The following is a 9579-nucleotide window of genomic DNA, read 5'->3' as shown; positions in this document are numbered from 1 at the left end:
ATTCTGTGTTTTGATTGTGGTGTTTATTTATACATGTGATGAAATGTCACTGAATCATACACAAAGACAGACAAAAAGAAATGAATGTATTTGAAAGCTGAAGTCCCAGTAAGGCGTGTAATCTAGTTAATTGTATTGTGACAATGTCAGTTTCCTAGTTTGAAAGTGTGCTATAGTTATGTAAGGATGGATATGGGAAACTCCTCTGCAGTATTTTTACAACTTCTTGTAAGTTTTTAGTATTTTAAAATAAAAAAAATTTTAAGTTGATAAAAAAATGTACTAAAAGAAAAAAATTGATCCCAGGAGTATCTTTCCATTCAGCTTAAGTGATTCCTCTTTCTTTCTTACGTCCCTCTCCACCCCTCCCTTTACCACTCGAACCCCCAAAGATAACCATTGTTAACTCACAGCTTTCCCTATACTAACAGCACATGCAGGTTCGTTGCACATATTCTTGTTACTTTTACAAAAGCGGTGTCAATTGTATGGAATACATTTTTCTGCAATTTGCCTTTCTTGCTTTGCAGTGGTCCTGAAAATGGCCAGACTTGTCCTGGGTGGTCTGGGTAGGGCTGGGTGATGGAATAAAGGGCGTGGGTTCCAGGTGGGGGTGGGAAGAGCTGCATCAGGGGACCCTGAGTGGGGTCTCAGTCCCACTTCCACAGCCACCTTGGATTCTCTGATGTGTCTCTCAGGACCCCTACTGCAGCGTCAGGGTGTGGGGGACCCTAGGAGAAAATAGGGGTGCATCCTCAAGGGCAGAGGGTGGGACACGGGCAGAAAGGGGCACTTAGGGTCACCTAAGGGTAGAGGAGGTGGACTGGCTCCACCAGGTTTTGACTTTTGCAGCAGAACCTCAGATTCTATGCCCAGATCCCAATCCCAGGGGACCTCCGTCTCCTACTCAGCCTTTTCTATATCCTCCTCCCCACCTCTTGCCCATGTGCAGGTCTGAGACATTCTGATGCCTCCTAAGTCCCTTCTCTGCTCTGAGGTCCACAGCCCAGACCTCACCTGAGGGTTCTCAGAAGCCCTGAAGACAACTGAGGGGTCCTGGGTGGGAAACAGGCAGCCCTTATCAGCGAAAAGGATATGAGAGAAAAGACAAATGGAGAATAAGTCAAGGTGGACAGACTAGAAAAATAGAGGTGGAGGATTAAAGATGAAGGGGGAGATCTGTGAGGAGTGACTGAGGAGGGGAGAGGGAGGCAAGACAGGTGAAGGGAGAAGAACAAGTGAGAAGGTTAAGTGCAGGGCGGGGTGGTAGAGAGCTGGGTGTTGGGGCGGGTGAGTGAGATAATTGAAGGGAAGTTAGGGGAGGGAGAGAGGTGAGGGCAGACAGGTTAGAGAGGCTGGTGAGGAGAACCAGATGACAGGATCAGGTGAGGCAGAAGAGCTAAGACTCCCATTGGACTCTACTCCTTCTCTCTGACTTGGTCCTTGCCTGTGTTTGCCACCTGGACCACTCAAGTACGTCTCCGCAGGTCTCTCTCCACCCTGACCTTGTAGGTCTCCTTCTCACTGATCACCTGTCTCCCTTCACCTGACCCTGCTGTCTGGCTCAGGTTTGCCCCTCACATGTGTCCTTTAAGCTCCCCCAGCTTCTCACTTGTTGCCGCAGCACCCAGTTTCAAGTCCCATAGAGGAGCAGGAACCATGGTCTGTCTGCTCAGTACCTAAGAATTCTCTTGTCCATTCTCCCATCAAATATTAATGAGCTCTTAGTATGTGCCCAGGATGACCAAGTGTTTACTGTTTTGGTCCCTCCGCATGGAGTGGTCTTGAGGACACTGGCAGGGCAGGGGTCTCCGCTCTCAGCATGAGCGATGGAGGGTGGATCTCAATAGTAAGGGCCACCACTGTTATCGCTCAGTGAGGGAGAGTGAGTCCACAGAGAACCAGAGAGAGGCATGCCTGGAGTGGGAGTGTTGGAGGTGAGCCTTTAGCAGGACAGATGGGAAATCATAAGCCATCATGGCTACATTCAAGTGCTTACCTTATAGTAGCCACTGTTCTAAATGTGTCCCACTTTGCGGGCACCTGGGTGGCTCAGTCAGTTAAGCATCCAACTCTTGGTTTTGGCTCAGGTCATGATCTCGCCATCCATGGGGTCAAGCCCCATGGTGGGCTCTGCATTCAGTGCAGTCTGCTTCAGATACTCTCTCCCTCTCACTCACCCATTGTCCCGAATAAATATCTATATCTATATCTATATCTATATCTATATCTATATATATACCTATATCTATATATCTATAGATATATAGTCTTTCTAAAAATGTGTCCCAGGGTGCCTGGGTGGCTCAGTGGGTTAAAGCCTCTGCCTTCGGCTCAGGTCATGATCCCAGAGTCCTGGGATCAAGCCCTGCATCGGGCTCTCTGCTCAGCAGGGAGCCTGCTTCCTCCTCTCTCTCTCTCTGCCGCTTCTCTGCCTACTTGAGATCTCAGTCTGTCAAATAAATAATAAAATCTTAAAAAAAAAAAAACATGTCCTGCTTTCCAGATGAGGAAACTGAGGCACAGAGAAGTAAAGTCATCTGTTTCAAGCCATGAAACTGGTAGGTGGTGGAGTCATATTTAAAGTCTGGTCTGCCTGATTTCAGAGCTTGCCTTCTTAACCTCCATGTGCGAGATTTGCAAAGGTGGTGGCACATTCTCTTGGATGCCTGGCGATGAGATCCTCACAATATAACAGCATCTCTCCAGGTTTCTGGGCTCTTGAGGGTGTCACCAGGACCAGGACTGGACCTGTGGTCCTACCTGTTGGATGGATGAACTGAAGAGATAGGACATGGCAGGGAGAGGGGAGGTAAGACTGGGCCATGGATTGGAACAGATGGTGGATGGATGGATGGATGGATGTGTGGATGGATATGTGGATGGATGGGTGGATAGATGGATGTATAGATGGATATTTGATCAGGGAGGGAAGTCAACCTCACCTATATTTGCCTCTAATTTCTGGCTATGGAAATAGTTGCTACTTCTTTTCTGTGTGTGTGATTCTCTTGGAGTCTCAGTCTCCCCCATTGGGTTCGGCTTTTGATTTCTTGGGTTGCAGTCTGTAGTGCTTTGCTGCTGTTTTTGGGCTCTGACCCCTAGCTTTTTGTCTATATCTCCATTTTAGTCTGTTTCCATACTTTTATCTACATCTATATGGTTCCTGGGGCCCCAAGGGGCATGTTTTAGGTTTATTCGGTGTTTCTCATCTTTGGCTGCATATTAGAAACACTTGGGGAGCTGACATAATAATAACAAAGACAGCAAACATTTATTTGGTGCATATCCTATGCCAAACACTGTTTATACTTGCATTATATACTTACACAAGCATTGTTATACTAACTTATTTAATGCTTATTATGATCTTAAGAGGTAGCGATTATTATTACCCCCATTTTACAGATGAGGAAACTGAGACTTCAAGAAGACACTTCCAAATCTCACAGTTGATAACAGGCAGAACTGGGATTGAACTCAATGCTCCTTAAACTTTTAACATGCATACAAATCACCTCAGGATTTTGTTAAAATGCATATTTCTGATTCATAGGTCAGGGACAGGGCCTGAGATTCTGCATTCTAACACTGTCCCAAGGTGATGCCAATGTCTGTAGATCACACTCTCAGGAGCAAGATCTTTAACCACCTCTTGGTGTAGAGCAGTGGTTCTCAAAGTGTGGTCCTTGGACTGGAAGCATCAGCTTCACCTTGGAACTTGTCAGAAATGTCCATTGTCTGAACTACAGAATCAGCAATTCTGGGGGTAGAATCCAGCAATTTATGTGTTAGCAAGACTTCCAGCTGAATCCAATGGCCATTAAAGTTTGAGAACCCCTGATAGAGTGTAATCATTAAGACCAGGGGAATCTTGGGGACTGTGGCTCAGACACTGGTATCTTGAGAGTTCCCCAGGAAATTGTAAAGCAAGCAAAACCCACGAACCACTGGATTGGCTGGAGGGAAAATCTCAGTTTATATAAGTGAAGCAACTGCACCATCTGAATTTAGAATTTGCAGGCAGGGTTTGGGCAGGACTGGGGAGGCCAGGTGGGCAGTGGCCAGGAGGCGACAGATGGGAGATTGAATGTGAGAGAGAAACAGAAAGGAGGCTAGAGCAGGGAGCCTGGAAGTCTTTTGGAAAGAGACTCCTGGACTGGTAAATCCTCAGAGCCTGTGGAGTTGGTGGTGTGTGCGTGGGGGGAGTTTCCCTGAGTCCAGGCCCTATTTTCCTTGTAAGGGGCACCAATTAAAGGGGCAGATATTTTTGAAGAAATTGGAGCATGATGGAGGCCTTTCTTGGAATCTTAGGGGACACATGGAGGGTTTTGGGGGTTCCAGGACAAAGATGATGGGTTTGCATGAATTGTCCCAAAACACACCATAGTAAATAGGGATGACAGTGGTACATGAAATGTGCAAAATTCTTTATATCTATGATTATAGAGACTGCTCATGATGACCTTCTCCAGTATTGTTCTCCTTTTACTGTTGATGAATTGAGGTTTCATTGCAACCATCAAGTCACCCTTGACCTCTCTCTCTTTCCCTCTTTTTCTCCCTTTCTTTGTCTCTGTTGCTCTGTCTCTCTCCCATATATTCATCAGCAAATCCCACTTGCTGTACTTTCAAAGTGTTTCCAAATTCACCCACTTCTGATCCTTTTCTCACCCCCATCCTGGCCTGTCTATGGTCACCTCTTGCCCAGACAATCACAGCACCCCCATCCCTGATCCCCACCATCCCCAGTCTGTGACTGTCTATATGCAGCCATAGATTATGTACCCTCTGTTCAAATCACCTGTTAAGCCTAACAAAGCCTTCTAACCTCATCTCCCTGTTCACCCCCCTTCTCTACCAGATGGCCTCATTGCTGTCTCTTGAATAAGCCCCTTTCTCCCTGTATGTGCCAAGGCTCTTAGTTGTGAACAACAGGATCCATACTGGCTAGTTTTAACAAAGACATGTGATAAGAACATTGAGAGGCTCATGGATTCTTGGAGAGGGCAGGGAGGCAGATTATGAAGGTAATAACGTAGAATAATCCCTAACTGTTCCATGAGGGCCTCTCTGGGAGGAAAATTCCCATCCCTGCTGCTTAGAACCTCTGATAGTCACGACCAGACTCTAGAAGCATCCTTCACAACCTCCCCCAAAGAACTAGAGGCTTCTTTTGCAGGGGCCACCAGGTGACTGCTCTCCACTTTTGTGGCCACCTCCTCTTGTGGCTCACTTTTTTTTTTTTTAGAACAAAACCCAGATTTGAGGAGGAGCAAGATGGTGGAGGGGTAGGAGACCTAATATCATTGAACTTTGATAGTTATCAAACCATTCTGAACACCTACATATTCAACAGGAGATCAAAGAGAAGAAGAGCAGCAATTCTCTTTTTTAAAATTTTTATTTATTTTTTAAAATTTCTTTTCAGTATTCCAGAATTCATTGTTTATGCACCACACCCAGTGCTTCATGCAATGCGTGCCTTCCATAATACCCACCACCAGGCTCCCCCAACCTCCCACCCCCCACCCCTCCAAAACCCCCAGATTGTTTTTCAGAGTCCACAGTCTCTCATGGGTCATCTCCCTCTCCAATTTCCCCCAACTCCCTTCTCCTCTCTGTCTCCCCATGTCCTCCATGTTATTTCTTATGCTCCACAAATAAGCAAAACCATATGATGATTGACTCTCTCTGCTTGACTTATTTCACTCAGCATAATCTTTTCCAGTCCCATCCATGTTGATACAAAAGTTGGGTATTCATCCTTTCTGACGGAGGCATAATACTCCATAGTATATATGGACCATATCTTCCTTATCCATTCGTCTGTTGAAGGGCATCTTGGTTCTTTCCATAGTTTGGCGACTGTGGCCATTGGTGCTATGAACATTGGGGTACTGATGGTCCTTCTTTTCACTACATCTGTATCTTTGGGGTAAATACCCAGTAGTGCAATGAGCAGCAATTCTAGAAACAGAAAATCGACCACTTTCCAGAAGGTAGGATGTGCAGAGTAGTGAATCTGAGGCGACATAGGGGAAGATAGACCACTGGGGGAGCAGCGGGCTTCCCGCAAGCGGTGGAGCAGCGGAGCACAAAATCAGAACTTTTATAAGTCTGCTTCACTGAGGGATGTTGCTCCAGAGGCTAAGCAGGGGGTGGAGCCCTCATGGGGATAGTGTGGTATCAGGATCCACAGGGTCACAGAAGGATCTGGGGTGTCTGAGGGTGGCAGAGCCGGGAAGCCAGCTGCAGAGACAGAGCTGAGGAGTGAGCTCTCAACTTGGGTTTACCTTAAATCATGATCAGAGGCACAGTTGGACCACTGCTCTTCGAGCAGGGACCCCACAATTGGCAGATCCAGGAAACTCACCTTCATCCTCTGGGAGGAGCAGTGGTGGCAGGAATTTTCTGGGTTCGGAGACTCCAAACGGGGTGGTATGCCAGAGACAGAAATGCTTGGTCACAGGCTGGGTGAGCTCGGAGCGCGGCGGGAGACCAGGGAGATGGGAGAGATTGACGGCTTTTCTCTGAGGGTGCACTGAGGAGTGGGGCCGATCTCTTGGCTCCTGTGGAGACAGCAAGGCTGCCATTTTCATTCCTGTACTCCAGAGCTCTACAGAAAGCGGAAAGCATTCAGGGAACAAAAGCTTCTGAGAGCTAACCTGAGCAGATTACTTAGCATGGCCCCTGGCAAGGGTGGCGCAATTCCACCTTGGGCAGAGACATTTTAGAATCACGACAGCAGGCCCCTCCCACAGAATATCAGCAAGAACATCCAGCCAAGACCAAGTTCACCAATCAATAAGAACTACAAAATCTCAGAAATACGGGAATACAGCACATGAAATTCATAGCTTTTTCCCCCATGATTCTTTAGTCTTTCAAAGTTAAATTTTTAAATTTTTGTTTTTTCTTATTCTATTTAAAAAAATCTTTTTCCTCTTTCCTATTTTAACATTTTTAACTATTTATCTTATCAATACCTCTTAAAAAAATCTTTTAAAATTTTCTTTGTTGTAGTCATATTCTATCCCTTCGTTGTATTTAGCCTTATTTTTTGTATACATATAGGTTTTTCTTTCTTTAAAATTTTGGGATAGTTTCTTCTTCTAACAAATAAAAAATATACCCTAAATCAAGCACATGGCTTTGTTCTAGTCTCCAGCCTGATCACATTCTTTCCTTTTTTTTTTCTTTTTTCAACCAACTTCTTATCAATTCCTTTTTTAGAATCTTTTAAAAATTTCATCTTTATAGTCATATTCCATCCCTTCATAGTGTTTACCCTTATTTGTGTGTATATATATAAATTTTTCTTTCTTACTTTCTTTTAAAGATTTTATTTATTTATTTGACAGACAGAGATCACAAGTAGGCAGAGGCAGGTGGGGTGGGGGGAAGCAGACTCCCTGCTGAGCAGAGAGCCCAATGTGGGTCTTGATCCCAGGATCCTGAGATCATGACTGGAGCCGAAGGCAGAGGCTTAACACGCTGAGCCACCCAGGTGCCCCTATGTTTTTCATTCTTTAAAATTTTGGGAGGCAGTTTCTTCTAACAGACAAAAATACACCCAAAATCAAGTGTGTGGTTCTGTTCTATTCACCAGTCTATTTTTTTTTTAAATTTTTTTTTTTAGATTTTATTTATTTATTTGACAGAGATCACAAGTAGGCAGAGAGGCAGGCAGAGAGAGAGGGGGAAGCAGGCTCCCTGCTGAGCAGAGAGCCCAATGCGGGGCTCGATCCCAGGACCCTGAGATCATGACCTGAGCCGAAGGCAGAGGCTTTAACCCACTGAGCCACCCAGGCGCCCCTCACAAGTCTATTTTATATATATATTTTTTTCTCCTCCTTTTTTCTCTTCCAGGGTCTCTTCTGATTTGGTTAGTATATATTTTTCTGGGGCCATTGTTACCCTTTTAGCATTTTATTCTCTGATTCATCTATTCTTATCTGAATAAAATGACAAGGCAGAAAACTCACCTCAAAAAAAAAGAACAAGAGGCAGTAACAAAGGCTAGGGACCTAATCAATATGGACATTAGTAAGATGTCAGATCTAGAGTTCAGAATGATGATTATCGAGGTGCTAGCTGGGCTCGAAAAAAGTATGGAAGATATTAGAGAATCCCTTTCTGGAGAAATAAAATCCCTTTCTGGAGAAATAGAAGAACTAAAATCTAACCAAGTTGAAACTTAAAAAGCTATTAATGAGGTACAATAAAAAAATGGAGGCTCTTACTGCTAGGATAAATGAGGCAGAAGAGAAAATTAGTGATATAGAAGACCAAATGATGATAAAGAAACTGAGAAAAAGAGAGATAAACAGCTACTGGACCACAGGAGAGAATTCAAGAGATAAGTAACACTATAAGACAAAACAATACTAGAATAATTGGGATTCCAGAAGAAGAAGAAAGAGAGAGGGGGGCAGAACGTATAGAGGAGCAAATTATAGCAGAGAATTTCCCTAATTTGGCAAAGGGAACAAGCATCAAAATCCAGGAGGCACAGAGAACCTCCCTCAAAATCAATAAAAATAGGTCCACACCCTGTCATCTAATAGTAAAACTTAAAGTCTCAGTGACAAAGAGAGAATCCTGAAAACACCTTGGGACAAGAGGTCTTAAACATACAATGGTAGAAATATTAGATTGGCAGCAGACCTATCCACAGAGACCTGGCAGGTCAGAAAGGACTGGCATGATATATTCAGAGCACTAAATGAGAAAAATATGCAGCCAAGAATACTATATCCAGCTAGGCTGTCATTGGAAGTAGAAGGAGAGATAAAAATCTTCCAGGACAAACAAAAACTAAAAGAATTGGCAAACACCAAACCAGCCCTACAGGAAATATTGAAAGGGGTCCTCTAAGCAAAGAGAGAGCCTAAAAGGAACAGACCAGATAGGACCAGAGACAATATACAGTAACAGTCACCTTACAGGTGATACAATGGCACTAAATTCATATCATTCGATAGCTACCCTGAATGTAAATAGGCTAAATGCCCCAATCAAAAGACACAGGGTATCAGAATGGATAAAAAACAAGACCCATTGATATGATGTCTGCAAGAAACTCATTTTAGACCCAAAGACACTTCCATATTTAAAGTGAGGGGGTGGAAAACAATTTACTATGCTAATGGACATCAAAAGAAAGCTGGAGTGGCAATCCTTATATCAGATAACTTAGATTTTAAGCCAAAGACTATAATAAGAGATGAGGAAGGACACTATATCATACTTAAAGAGTCTGTCCAACAAAAAGATCTAACAATTTTAAATATCTATGCCCCTAACATGGGAGCAGTCAATTATATAAACCAATTAATAACAAAATCAAAGGAACATATCGACAAGAACACAATAATAGTAGGAGACTTTAACAACCCCCTCGATGAAATGGACAGATCATCTAAACAAAAGATCAACAAGGAAATAAAGACTTTAAATGACACACTCGATCAGATGGACATCACAGATCTATTCAGAACATTCCATCCCAAAGCAACAGAATACACATTCTTCTCTAGTGCACATGGAACATTCTCCAGAATAGATCACATTCTG

Source organism: Martes martes (genome assembly GCF_963455335.1).
Source record: "Martes martes genome assembly, chromosome: 17".
Classification (NCBI taxonomy): Eukaryota; Metazoa; Chordata; class Mammalia; order Carnivora; family Mustelidae; genus Martes; species Martes martes.
This window is presented reverse-complemented; position numbering follows the sequence as displayed.